The 13,690-nt window shown below is 40.6% G+C and overlaps 1 protein-coding gene across 1 annotated transcript in view; it reads left to right on the top strand.

Annotated features, from left to right (window-relative positions):
• LOC127451440 (caskin-1-like) overlaps positions 1-13,690 on the top strand; it is a 146,493-nt gene that overhangs the window by 66,925 nt on the left and 65,878 nt on the right. The gene's annotated exons all lie outside the window — the stretch shown is intronic.

Here is a 13,690-nt window from a genome sequence, read left to right as displayed (position 1 = left end):
ATGACTTGCAAAACTTTACAGCTGTTTTTGTGTATGTGAGAGGGGAGGTATTGGCTAAACCACTGATTAAAAACAAAGTCTGCTTTCAGTCTAGTGCCTATTAATTACAGTATGCAAAATAAAGGTGACAAGTGTGTTGATGGACCCATCAATATGAATACTTGGATACCACATTAGCAACTGTTTCTGATTACTGTAATATGCCTGCATGTCCTCCATATTGGAAAGGTCAAAATTTCCTGTAGTTCCATTAAAGTGAATTGACAAATGCCATCTGTAGCAGTCTGTTCCAACCGATTTTCACACAATTTGGTTTGTCATAAATGTGGGACAATTCTGCATATTGCAGATGATATAAAATTCAAAATTAAGCAGACTATTGGTGAAATACTTTTGTAAATGTTATTGATCATCATAGCAGAGCCTGATTGCTCTTAGCTAATTAAAGCAGTGGGACAAGTGATCTTAAAGGCAATGGCTTGGATGATCATAAATCATGAAATTAATCTAGATCCAAAACCGATCCAAAAACTTTCATAATACATTTATTTATTCATATAACTATGGTATTAGTCATCATTGAATGTTTTTTTTTTTCATGTAAGCCTATCTGTAACAGGTTTGCGGTGAAGGTGTAAGGAGGAAGCAGGAGATGGCAAGATCCAACTCAAAAGGTATTTTATTTTTACAAACAAAAAAATTTGCTTTTCAGCGTAACATCAGTACATGCAGTCAGCTTTGTGTCTCTCTTGATCCCACTTGCGTCTGGCTTGCTCTTAAATCCGTCTCCAACTCTCACTGCAATGACAAACAGCTGTTAGAGACCATTTTTGACAGGTGATGATCTTTACCGTTCTCACCTCCCAAACTCGCTCTTCATTCACAAGCCGGCACTCGGCAACGCCCCCACCACCACATAATCCCATCGCCCGACTCAGGCCGGGGAGCCATCCAGCCTGCCCTGTACTCCCCCCCACCATTCCTGGAGAGGAAGCCTGCAACAGCCATCTGCGCCCCCGGCCTGTGGACCACCTCAAACTTAAACGGCTGAAGAGCCAGATACCAACGGGTGATTTGCGCATTGGTATCCATCATGCGATGGAGCCACTGGAGCGGGTGTGATCTGAACAGAGGGTGAAATCTCATCCCAGGAGGTAGTACTGAAGGGTGATGACCGCCCACTTGATGGCCAGACATGCCTTCTCAATGGGTGCTCCTCCCCCCGACCACCTGGGACAACATAGCTCCCAACCCCCTGTCCAACACGTCGGTCTGTAAAACAAAAGGGAGAGCAAAATCAGGAGAATGTAACAAAAGTTTCACCTGCATAAAAACCTGTTGGCAAGGCTCCATCCACTGGACCGAGTTTGGGGCTCCCTTTCTAGTGAGATCCACTGCCAATCATTACTGTATATAATGATGTCATCCAGATAGGCAGCTGCATAAGCAGAAACGTTGCCGGGGCCCCGAACAAACTGAACGGAAGGGTCATGAATTGGTGTAAGCCAAACTGTGTGGAAAAGGCCGTTTTCTCGCGGGACATTGGTGTTAAAGGGATCTGCCAATAACCCTTTGTCAAATCCAGTGTCAAATCCCAACCGATCGAGCAGTTTGTCAAAACGAGGCATTGAATGCATCAAATTTAGACACTGCATTGACTTTCCTATAATCCACACAGAACCGGACCGAGCCATCGCTCATCGGCACTAGAACGTCCAGGCTGGCCCAATCACTGTGGGATTCTTCGATTACTCCCATATCGAGCATGGCCTTTAAATCTTCCCGTACCACCTGTTTTTTTGTGTATGGGTAAGCTGTAGGGATGACTGCGTACCACTACCCCTGGGGTTGTCTCGATGTGGTGTTCTATGAAATTTGTACATCAGGGGAGAGGCGATAACACGTCAAAGAATTCTTTCTACAACCTGGCAACCTCTGCAAGTTGGGGCGGTGAGAGATGGTCTCCCCAAGTGACCGGGGCGATATGATTGGCTTTTAAGTACACATCCGGTCCGAGCTCCTCCCTCTCGGGAACCACCGTAGCCAACATCACGGGGACCGCCTCTCTCCATGGTTTTAGGAAGTTGAGGTGGTATATATGACATTCCCTGACCCTATCTGTTCTCTTAACCTCATAGTTGAGTTCCCCGACTCGCCTTGTGACCTCAAAGGGCTCTTACCACTTGGCAAGTAATTTGGAGCTCGATGTGGGGAGTAATACAAGAACTTTGTCTTCCGGTGCAAATTGTTGTAGTCGAGTGCCCCATTATACAGTCGGCTTTGCCGTTTTTGAGCCTGGTGCAAATTCTCCTGTGTTAGTTACCCCAAAGTGTGGAGTTTTGCTCTCAGGTCAAGAATGTATTGAATTTCATTCTTACTAGTTGAAGTTCCTTCCTCCCAGTTTTCACGTAGGACGTCTAGCACGCCACGCGGCCGATGCCCATATATAAGTTCAAATGGGGAAAATCCTGTGGAGGTTTGTGGGACCTCTTGAACTGCGAATAATAGGGGTTCGAGCCACTTATCCCAATTTTTTGCATCGTCGTGAAGGAACTTACAAATCATATTTTTCAGAGTCTGATTAAATCGTTTGACCAAGGCGTCCGTTTGAGGGTGATAAACGCTAGTACGAATCAGTTTAACCCCCAATAACTCGTGTAGTGTATGTGACATAAATGTAGTGCCTTGATCAGTGAGGATTTCTTTTGAAATCCCCACTCAGGAGATTATTCTGAAGAGTGCCTCCACAACACTACGTGCGGAGATGTTGCGTAGAGGCACTGCTTCCGGATATCGCGTTGCGTAGTCCACCAGAAACAACACAAAGCAATGCCCACATGCCGTCCATTCTAATGGCCCAATGTGGTCCATACCAATTCTTTCGAAGGGAACCTCAATCAATGGAAGTGGGTGCAATGGCGCGCTTGGGGTGGCCGGCAGATTCACCAGCTGACATTCAAGGCATGCCGTGCACCATCTGCGGACATCCCTGCAAAAGCCCAGCCAATAGAAATGGGCCATTAGACGGTTCAGTGTTTTCCCTTGTCCTAAGTGACCTGCCATCGGATTATAATGATCCATCTGGAATAGCATTTCCTGATGGCTCTTCGGTATTAACAATTGGGTTGTATCCTCATTTGTCTGAGCTTCCTGCGTCACTCGATACAACCGATCCTTAACAATTGAAAAATACGGATATGAGAGTGCAATGTCTGGCTGGAGACATTGACCATCAATCAATTTAACTTGGTCAAAGGCGTTGCCTAAGTGTTTTGTCTCATGTCTACTCCAGAGGGAAATCTCCTGCAGGGAAACCTCTAAGGGCTTCCCCCTCACTTACGTCATCCGCCTCCCCAGCCAGCGCATTGCAAATCATACACTGAGTTTTTTTACAGGACCCATTCACACAAATTTCCCTCAATAAAGTTGTAAATGCCAGCCAATCTGTACCCAAAATTAGTGGATGGGTGAGGCAGGGACTAACTGCCACCTCTACTCTATGCTTTTGCACTTTAAATTGAATAGTGACAGACACTAAGGGGTAATCGTGGATATCCCCATGCACACACCTCACCTTCACCCTTTGATTAGGCAATGATGGATGGAGGTTTGGTTGCAACCTGAATCCACCAAGGCCTGGTATGTACCCCCCTCAATACTCACAGGTATGCGGTATGTCCCAGCTCAATCGGGGGCAGCCTTCGGTGCATTGGGGACCCGGACCAATGCATGGGGTCATTGGTCCTTGAAATGCCCGGGCTCCCCGCAGCTCCGGCCCAGACTTCACACCCACAGTGGCAGATTCACCAACCTGGGAGTAAGACATGGGGGGACATGGGGAACTGGCGGGTTGCGCAGCCCCCGAAGTTGGGGAGTCTGTTTGGGAGTGGGAACTCCACATTTCCGGGGAGGAGGAACAGGACGGGAGTAAGGGGAGGGAAGAAAAGGAGGGGAAACAGGAGAGAGAGAAGAAAGAGGATCTCAGGGCTCGCTGGCTCCCGAATATGCCGCCAGATGGTCCACTACCAGCTGGATGGCCGTGTGGAGCGACACCGGGCAGTGGCACTGGACCCACTCCGCCATCCCTCTTGGAAGCCGAGCAATAAACTGCTCCAGTACCACCAGGTCAATCAGAGTCCCGACGTCGCCTTGTTCAGCCAGCAACCACCGCTGGCAGGTGCCCCGGAGCTGCTGGTCAAAGCCAAACAGGTGGCCATGCTCGCCAAGTGTCCATGAGTGGAAACGTTGGTGCTGATCGGCGAGATCCAACTCAAAAGGTATTTAATTTTTACAAACAAAAAAACTCGCTTTTCAGCGTAACATCAGCACATGCAGTCAGCTTCATGTCTCACTCGATCGCACTGCCATATGGCTCGTTCTTAAATCCGTCTCGAACTCTCACTGCAATGACAAACATCTGTAAGAGACAATCATTGACAGGTGATGATCCTTATCGTTCTCATCTCCCAATCTCGCTCTCCATTTACAAGCTGCTGCTCGAACACGCCCTCACCACCACACTATCATATAAAAATATTATGGGCTTTAGTAAACTGTTTGATTAGTTATGGACAAGAAGATTAAGAGAGGTTCACGACAAGTGTACAGTCCTAAGTAATCAAGATTTATTCTCCAAACCTGAGAGTATTCATCTCTTCCAGACAGCACTTTTAATTATTATGAACTCTCAGACTTTCTAAAATGCCATGGCCCTTTTTGGTCCTTTTTTTGTTTTGTTGGTGTTATGTCTAATTTTTCTAGGCTGAAACTGTCAAATGTGGTGTCATGTGAAATATTGTCTTGTCATATGACTTATTATAGCACTAAGTTGTGTTTCATAGTTAAGTCAGTGTATGGCCAACTAGAAATTTTATAAATCTCTTTGAAGGTAATTTGCTGTGTACACAACATTTATACATAAGGCCCAGCTGTGAGTCAATTTGTTGTGGTTGACTGCTAAAGTTGCTCCAGATGTGTCACAAATGCGGTTTCCTCATGCCCATGGCTACTGTACACACACTCTGCCACAGATTTGTACTATTCTTTTGTCAAATGCTCTGTCAAATTTAAGCCTTAGTTAATCCTAATGATGTGGTTTAAAATTAAAATGAGTCCCCCTCCACATACTGTGCTAATGTCATGGTCTGTTCAGCTGTGGTTTAAAATATTCAGTACTTTGTATTGAGAGTGTCACTTCATTTCTGAGGTTTGCACCCAACTCATGTGTAGTGCTAATGGCATAATTTTGAATTTTGAACTTTTAAATTGCAACCCTTACAAAACAGTACCATGGTATTACCATAGCATTCACCTTTTGGGTGTGATATTATGGTAATACCATATTTTTGGACACTACCACAATGGTAATGCCATTGTATTCTTAGGAGTACTTTGGAATACCATTAACGACCCCATGAAATTGCTTGACAAGTGCATTTTTCTTTCCTGTGTTAATGTATTTCCTATTGAAACAGCAAGTAGGGACATCACATATTAAGGTTTTGTTCCTTTTTTTGAAAATAGCCAATAGGCTTTAGTTATGTCTCAGCCATGAACCATGATTTGCTAGTCAATTGCATAAGATATTAGGGGGAGGGACATTCTAATTCTAAAGAGCATTAAATTGGACAAAAATTTGTGTAGTGCAAGATGAGTCTTAAATATTTTTGGTCCATTTTACCAGAAAAACATACTATACATTTTAAATGTGTATATCTGCTAAAAGTTAATTTTCACAACTTTTAGGATATGGACTAAAAGCCATATTGAGTTTTCTAAGTAGACTTTTGGCTATACTAGCACAATACTTATAGTCACGTTCCAGGATCATTTTAGGAGATTTTATTATCTATTTCAGATAAAGAGAACACATCTGCGGGGCTATAAAATGCATTCTTGTTTTAACCCATTTGTCTTACTGTAGCTTCATCTGTTATTCAGATCTCTCAATGCTGCTCCCATTACCCATTACCCATTAATGCTCTGATCTGTGTCTAAAATTTGAACAACTGCATGTCTCTCTACAAAGGCTCTGTACAATAGATGAGGCCCTGTTTCTCAGGGCTTTCAAGTGACCTCTCACCCGGTCTTTTCTGTGAGTCACCACATACTTTACTGTGCCGTTCCACTTTGGATGGGCTGCAGAGTGTGATAAGGTACAGAGGATCTTCTTTCTCCACTACACCTCATAATATTCTTCTGTCTGGAACAATGGATATGCAGAATCAATCATGGCTGCACAGCATTCAGTGTTTCTCCCCTTGTTAGTCTGTAGTCCTGTAGTCAGTGCTTTGATTTTTCCATTAGAGCATCTGTCTCTTTTGTCCATTCCAATATTTTAGCACTGTGGAACAACAGTTTGCAAGAGTCTTCTAAAATGGCATTCTTCAGGCCTGATGATGTCATGGAAGTGAAATGTACACTCACTGAGTACTTTATTAGGAACAACTGTACACCTTACTTATTCATGCGATTATCTAATTAGCCAATCGTGTGGCAGCAGTGCAGTGCATAAAATCAGGCAGATATGGGTCAGGAGCTTCAGTTAATGTACACATCAACCATCAGAATGGGCTGGATTGAGTATTTCTGTAACTGCTAATCTCCTGGGATTTTCACACACAACAGTCTCTAGAGTTTACTCAGAATGGTGCCAAAAACAAAAAAACATCCAGTGAACGGCAGTTCTGCGGACAGAAGCGTCTTGTTGATAAGAGAAGTCAACGGAGAATGGCCAGACTTGTTCGAGACTCATTGACAGAAAGGCTACGATAACTCAGATAACCACTCTGTATAATTGTAGTGAGAAGAATAGCATCTAATGTCAAACCTTGAGGTGGATGGGCTACAAGAGCAGAAGACCATGTTGGGCACTTTATTAGGACCAAAGTGTTCCTTATAAAGTGTTCAATGAGTGTATAGTTTACAAAAATTGAAAATTCTCATAATTTACTTACCCTCATGATGTTCCAAACCTGTATGAAATACTTTCTTCTGTGAAACACAAAAGGAGATATGCATAATGTTAGCCACAATTAAATTTCTTTGCATTTTTTTAAAGGAAAGTTATTGCTGACCGAGGCTGACATTCTGCATAACATCTCCTTTAGTGTTCCACACAAGAAAGAAAGTCATATAAGTTTGGAACGACAGGAGGTTGAGTAAACAATGACAACATTTTCATTATGGGGTGAACTATCCTATTTAATTCATTCAGTTCAGGTCATTTAAGGTGTGAAAGCACTGTTGTCATTTGTGAGGAATGTGTGCAGGCTTCACAGCTGTTGTTTACCCCACGTAGATTGTATGAGTACATGCTGAGATTCTGTTTGAGCCCTGTTTGTTGTGCTTCATTAAAGGCTCATTAAAGACAAAAAACTCCACCTCTCGAGCAAACATCTCCAGGCTCATATTTGTACCTCTAAATGTTTTCATACAATAAAGCAACCTGGTTTTGTCTCTGCTCGGAGCGAGTCAGTGTGATATAATCTTCTGTTTTCACTTTCAGGACCAGATTTCACAGACCCATATTTTCCCTGTATTTATCCCTGTGGGTTAACCGTAGGCACTATAAAAAGATCTAAAGGAAGTATCTACAAAGCAGTCCTGAGAAATATTTTGGCAGAGTTTAGGTCTACACATTTAATATACTACTGTATGTGTATATGCGTATTAAAGGGATAGTTCGCCCAAAAATGAAAATTCTCTCATCATTTACTCACTCTCATGCCGTTCCAGACTTGTATGACTTTCTTTCTTCTGCTGAACACAAACAAAGATTTTTAGAAGAATATCTCAGCTCTGTAGGTCCTTACAGTAAAAGTAAATGGTGGCCGGAACGTTGAAGCTCCAAAAAGCACATAAAGGCAGCATAATAATAATCAATATGGCTCCCGTGGTTAAATCCAAATCTTCAGAGAAGCGATATGATAAGTGTGGATGAGAAACAGATCAATATTTAGGTCCTTTTTTGCTATAAATTGTCCTCTCTGCCCTGTAGGTGGCGATATGCAAAAATAATGTGAATCGCTAAAATCAAAAGAACTCTTAGGAGACAAGAGTGCTTAGGAAGGCTGTTTGAAAGTGGAGATTTATAGTAAAAAAAAAAAAAAAAAAAGGACTTTTGATCTTTTTCTCACCCATACCTATCATACCTCATTTGAAGACATAAATTTAACCACTGGAATTTTATGGATTACTTTTATGCTGCCTTTGTGTGCTTTTGTAGCTTCAAAGTTTTGGACATTGTTGACTTGCATTGTATGGACCTAAGGAGCTGGAATGTTTTTCTAAACATCTTCGTTTGTGTTCAGCAGAAGAAAGAAAGTCACACACATCTGGGATGGCATGAGGGTGAGTAAATAATGAGAGAATTTTCATTTTTGGGTGAACTGTGCATAAACGCTGAGGCTGATGTTTATTACTGTACTGCTTGTCTTAGAAGGATGATCAACAGATCAAAAGCCATATCAGTCTTATCTTACTTAGTGTGAATCATAAGACCTCGTGGAAGATATTCAGAAAACACTGCAATTTGTTTAGTAGCATATAATCATAATATTTGGTGCTTGCCCTTATTTCCATGATGACCAACTAGTTAGTGGGCTACTTTGACAATCTTCAATAAACTCTCTTTATTAATGGGCTTTTTTTTACAATAATTTTACTGGATAGTAGAGAGACAGGAAAGTGGAGGGAAAGAGAGGGTCAGTGGGATCGAGACATGACACAGACTGAATGTGTCGCAATCACATGTGTCACCTGTGTCCTACTCGACCCACCCTGAGCGGGATTCGGACCGGTGATCCCCAGCATGGGAGTTGGACACGCTAGCAAGGAGGCTATAAAAGCCATGGCCTCTAGCCTTGGTCGCTAGTGCATCTCTTAAGGCCAGGGGAGTGAGGTTTACACACTGCACAGCTATCACATACAGGCTGGCTACCGTTACAAGTGCACAATACCCACTGTGCCACAGTTATGACCTCTAATAAACACTTAAACAATAAATGGCTCTGGTAGGCTAACATCAGTTACATACAGTATATGAAAAGAAAATACACATTTAGATTTGTTTTGTTATTGTACAGTATGTAATATATGGCCATTTTAAAGAAATACCCCTACCATTGGAGTTGGTTTGAGTGTAAAGCGATCTTGAGCTTTTGGAAAGTTGCTATATAAATCAAACGTGTTATTATTTGTATTATTATATGATGCATACCCTGCCCTTGATAATGATTTTAGTATAATCATAACTACTTAAGCTGTATTAGATCACTTTAGATTAGCACATAGTACACAATCAGTGCTTTGATATTATCTGAGCTGTGCTCAGAATTGCGTTCTTATTTGTTCACAGGCAAAATATTACACTATTTCCAAAGATAGAAAAAACAAAAAAACAGCTAAAGAGACATCAATATTAGGCCAGCCTATTGATGTAAACAACTGAATAACTGATAAGGAATGTGAAAATAGAATTTCTATTCTAAGTAGAAATCGGCGCTATATTCCACATAACACATATTGACATGCTCATATCGGTGCCAACTTTGGGGTCAAACCTAACATACCTGTCATATTAAACTCAAAGTCTGATTACAGAGGCCAAAAGGTTGATACACAGACCATCTGAGAGAAAGAACACAAAGGCGGTGCTTACTATATATAGCAGTTCTCCTCTGTAACCTTTGTTTCTTGAAATAGAAGCATCCACTTGTTCCTCCATAAACCCAAGCAGCTATTTGCTGGAGACCATTGCTATGTTTTATTTAATATCAGTTCTCATCCTGAACTGCTGAGACACACCAGGCCAGGTCTGAGAGGTGAAAGAGTTAAAGACATGCCAGAAAAAGACACAGATGTTCTGTGTCACACTGAGGAACAGCTGTTGAAAACAACGCAGTATTGAGTCTGACTGATGTAGATGGCTGCGAGCAGCTCCACTCCAGATGGAATACGGACCTCATATGGCATTCTGATCTGCTTCCAAATTCCACTGCTCATATTATAAACCAAATAGAAGCACATTTGCCAGGTTATTTTGATAATCGACTAATCTATTGATTATTAGAACTATTATTTGACTATTCGGGTGATTATTGCAACAATTAATCATTAACGCTTAACAAACTATTCAGCTTGTGCCTCAATCTACAAGGTTGTATTAAACGTGCTTACTAACAATAAAGAGGACAAAATCATCTTTTAAAAATACCTCTAAATGACATTCACTGAATTAAAGGAAAAAAACTTGGATTTTTATTTAAATTCAGTAAAAAAATTCACTGCAAAAAATCCTTTTGTTATCAAAGTTTTTGTCTTGTTATTAATTTTAAATAATCTAAACATCCTTAAAACAAGATACATTTACTTGAGAAGCAACATATAAATAGGGTGACCAGATTTCTGCTTGTGGAAAATGGGACAGCTCCTTCCCAGCAAAAATTAGATTGACATATCAATCCTGGATGTCTATTGATAGGGGATTGTGATTGGATAGTTTAATCCAATCATGTTCCTCAAATAACACGGTGTGATTTTATTGGTTTTAGAAGCCATATCCTTGGGTACCTCTGATTAGAATACTCACGTGACTGAGAAAGCCGCATAGGAGATAGAGAAATTTTAGGAGAGGGGAAATACGGAACAAAACACGATGTTTTCAGAAGAAGTCGGGACACTAGAAAAAGTGCTTAAATACGGCACTGTCCCAGGAAAATCGGGACGTCTAGCCACCCTACATAAAAGAATTTTAGACTTGCTTTCAGAGAATATATCATGAATATAACTGTATTTTGTATATAATAGTATTTTTTCACTTGTTCATACTTCTGCCAGTGCTGTGAAGAAAAAAAAGTCTAAATATCTATATGTTGCTTCTCAGGTAAATGTATCTTGTTTTAAGGATTTTTAGATATTTTAAAATATTAAACATTGTATTCAACATTCTCCAATACATTTATTTTCTTCTGCAGTATAGCTCCTAAAGTAAATGTACATTGTTTTGAAGGAGTTTTATTTTTATTATTTTGGAAAACAAGCCAAAAAAACTAATCAAAAACGTATTTTGTTGCAGTGTATAATGGGCTAAGACTACACTCTCTCAGCTTTATGTTCACTTCGATCCATTTTTAACCCACAAAAAACAAACTCTCTCTTCTTAATAGAGCTGGGTATTGCCGATTTTCTTCACAATAAGATACACACCATGACACATACAGTATATTATTATTCAATATGTCGCAAGCCATCATGTTATAACCTAGCTGCAGCAAGCCGAGTGCAGTTTCAATCTCTCCCTCTTAGATTGGGTCACTTCACGTGACTCATAGAAGTAGCGCTGACCACACAGAGAAATGCCAGTTTTAAAGTTTGTTTATTTACAAGACCCGCTTCCTTATAATTTGAACTTTAATAAAGGATGCATTAAACATATAACGCCGGGGTGTTTCCTTTTTATTCGCTCTGACAAGCAAACTTAGCTTAAGCGGAATGCCAGATCCGGCTCCGCTTTATTTCACGATGACACTGCTTCTGAATTTACTTATTTTGTATTTTTTCATTATTATTCCCTCATACTTTGCGATCTACATCACCTTGTAGGCTGTTTGGAAAGTTTGGAGCACAACTGGACTGTGAGCTGTGTCTTCTTCCTCTCCTCAATCATGTACTCAAGCTGCAGTGCTGCTCTCGTGAGACATCATTAGAGTTTCATATGATCTCATGTTACGTTGAATGAGATCAAATGACTATTCGACAATGGAAATTTTTGTCAACATTTTTTTTTATGTTGACGTTCAGCCCTAATGTTTAGATGAATGGAAGCTTTGAACAGGTTTCCCAAACACTCCCCCTATCTGCCACTGGTTGGACAGAAAGATAGTCCTACCCCAAACTCACAGCAGAACTGTTCCATCTAGTTCTGTGACGGTCCTGATCTATTTTTATTCTAATCTTAATCAACTAGGCTGGACTGGACTCTTCTGGACCCTGCATCATGGCCTCCTGGTGGCGCTGTAGGTGAATCCTGTGTGTGATTCAGTGAATGCATGCTTGGCAGGAAATGCAACACCAGTCTTTATCCCTCCACAGAGTCTCTCTCTTTATGGCTGTGCACTCAGTCAATGCTGTTAGGGAAATGGTGGAGAGAGCGGCCCCCAGAGACAGCCTTTAAATGAAACCCTATTTCTGTTGGGAAACAGTACAGTTTGCCATCTACCATGTTTATATGAATCAGACTAAAAATGGTCACAGTGCATAGCCTGTGAGATACGCCTGATGATAAGAGAGTGTTTTTTTCTGATGTCCTCTTCCACATTCTCTGTGCGACAAGGATGAATGGTTACTTTTCTAATAGCAGTGATTGTATTGTTTTGGCCCACAGAGTTGAAAGGAATCATTATCCTGTTGTTCCTTCTGTCTAATTAGCCCATCAAAATTATGAAGATATGTGCAATATACAGTATACATGAGAACATTTTCCTCTTAATTGCTTCTGCACCAGAATCTTTACAGAATTGAAGAAAAACCCCAAAGTAGTCCTACCTCCATGTGCTACCAGTTTCAAGGGATAGTTCACCCAAAAATAAAAATTTAGTCATTATATACTAACCCTCATATCACTCCAAATCGGTATGCTGTTCTTGCCATACAATGACAGTTTATAGTGACCAGAGGCTGTAAATCGGCAAAAAAAACACCAAAAAAACCCCCCCAAAAGATGCTCCATTTTTTAACTTGGAAGTGGATGCAGGTGAGAACTTCACAGGAGTGCAAGATTATCAGTGAATAATTACTTAAATTTCTGCTTTGTTCCTCAAAGAAACCAGTTTTATGGCTTTAGAAGACTTATAATATATTTAGGACATTGTAGCTAATTCATATCGACTGCTTTTATGGTGATTTTTTTTTGTGTGTGTGTGTACTTTTTGAAGCTTGACAGCCTTTGGGTATTATGCAATAACAGCATACTGGTTTGGAACGACATATGGGTAAATAATGACAGAATTTGTATTTTTGGATGACCTTATTCACTTTATCACCATCTGTAATTTTTGAAGGGAATGACAACAAGGTTATGAGGGATGGACTTACAGACTTTTCAATGGGTTGTACTGTTGTTTAAAGTGTTTCGTATTGTTCTGCTGATGAAACATAAAAAAAAAATAAAAAAATGACTTTTTAAAAAAAGAAATTTCAATTGGCAAAAAACTCCACACAACACGAGTTGTGAAAAATTAGATGTTCCAGGAGCTTTATACCAACTTATACAGTGCATGCCATTGAAGAGACTATTCCTCCAATCCCTCACAGCTTTGTTTTCATTCACATCAAAAATCAAATATAACTTTACTGTGAAGCAGGTTTATTCCTCTATAAAGTTGAAATACAATGCAGAGTTTGAGGTTCTGTGTGCAAGTGTGCAGTTTTGGTTCACTGTCTGTAATGCAGCTATTAGTTGTTGTGGAATCCAGCTCTAGTAAACATATTCTCAGCATGTTGCTCACTCACACTTGCTCTCAAAGTTACTGTATAATCCTAGAATAGAGTATTTTCCATTGCAAATTCGAAATATGAGCCTTAGATCAGATCATTACTGCTCAAAGCTTGTTCACACTCATTTATGGAAGAGCTGTTACACATTGCTGCAAAACATTTATATAAAACACTAGTATCATAGAACATTCTG

Source organism: Myxocyprinus asiaticus, chromosome 14, assembly GCF_019703515.2.
Source record: "Myxocyprinus asiaticus isolate MX2 ecotype Aquarium Trade chromosome 14, UBuf_Myxa_2, whole genome shotgun sequence".
Taxonomy (NCBI): Eukaryota; Metazoa; Chordata; class Actinopteri; order Cypriniformes; family Catostomidae; genus Myxocyprinus; species Myxocyprinus asiaticus.
This window is presented reverse-complemented; position numbering and strand designations above follow the sequence as displayed.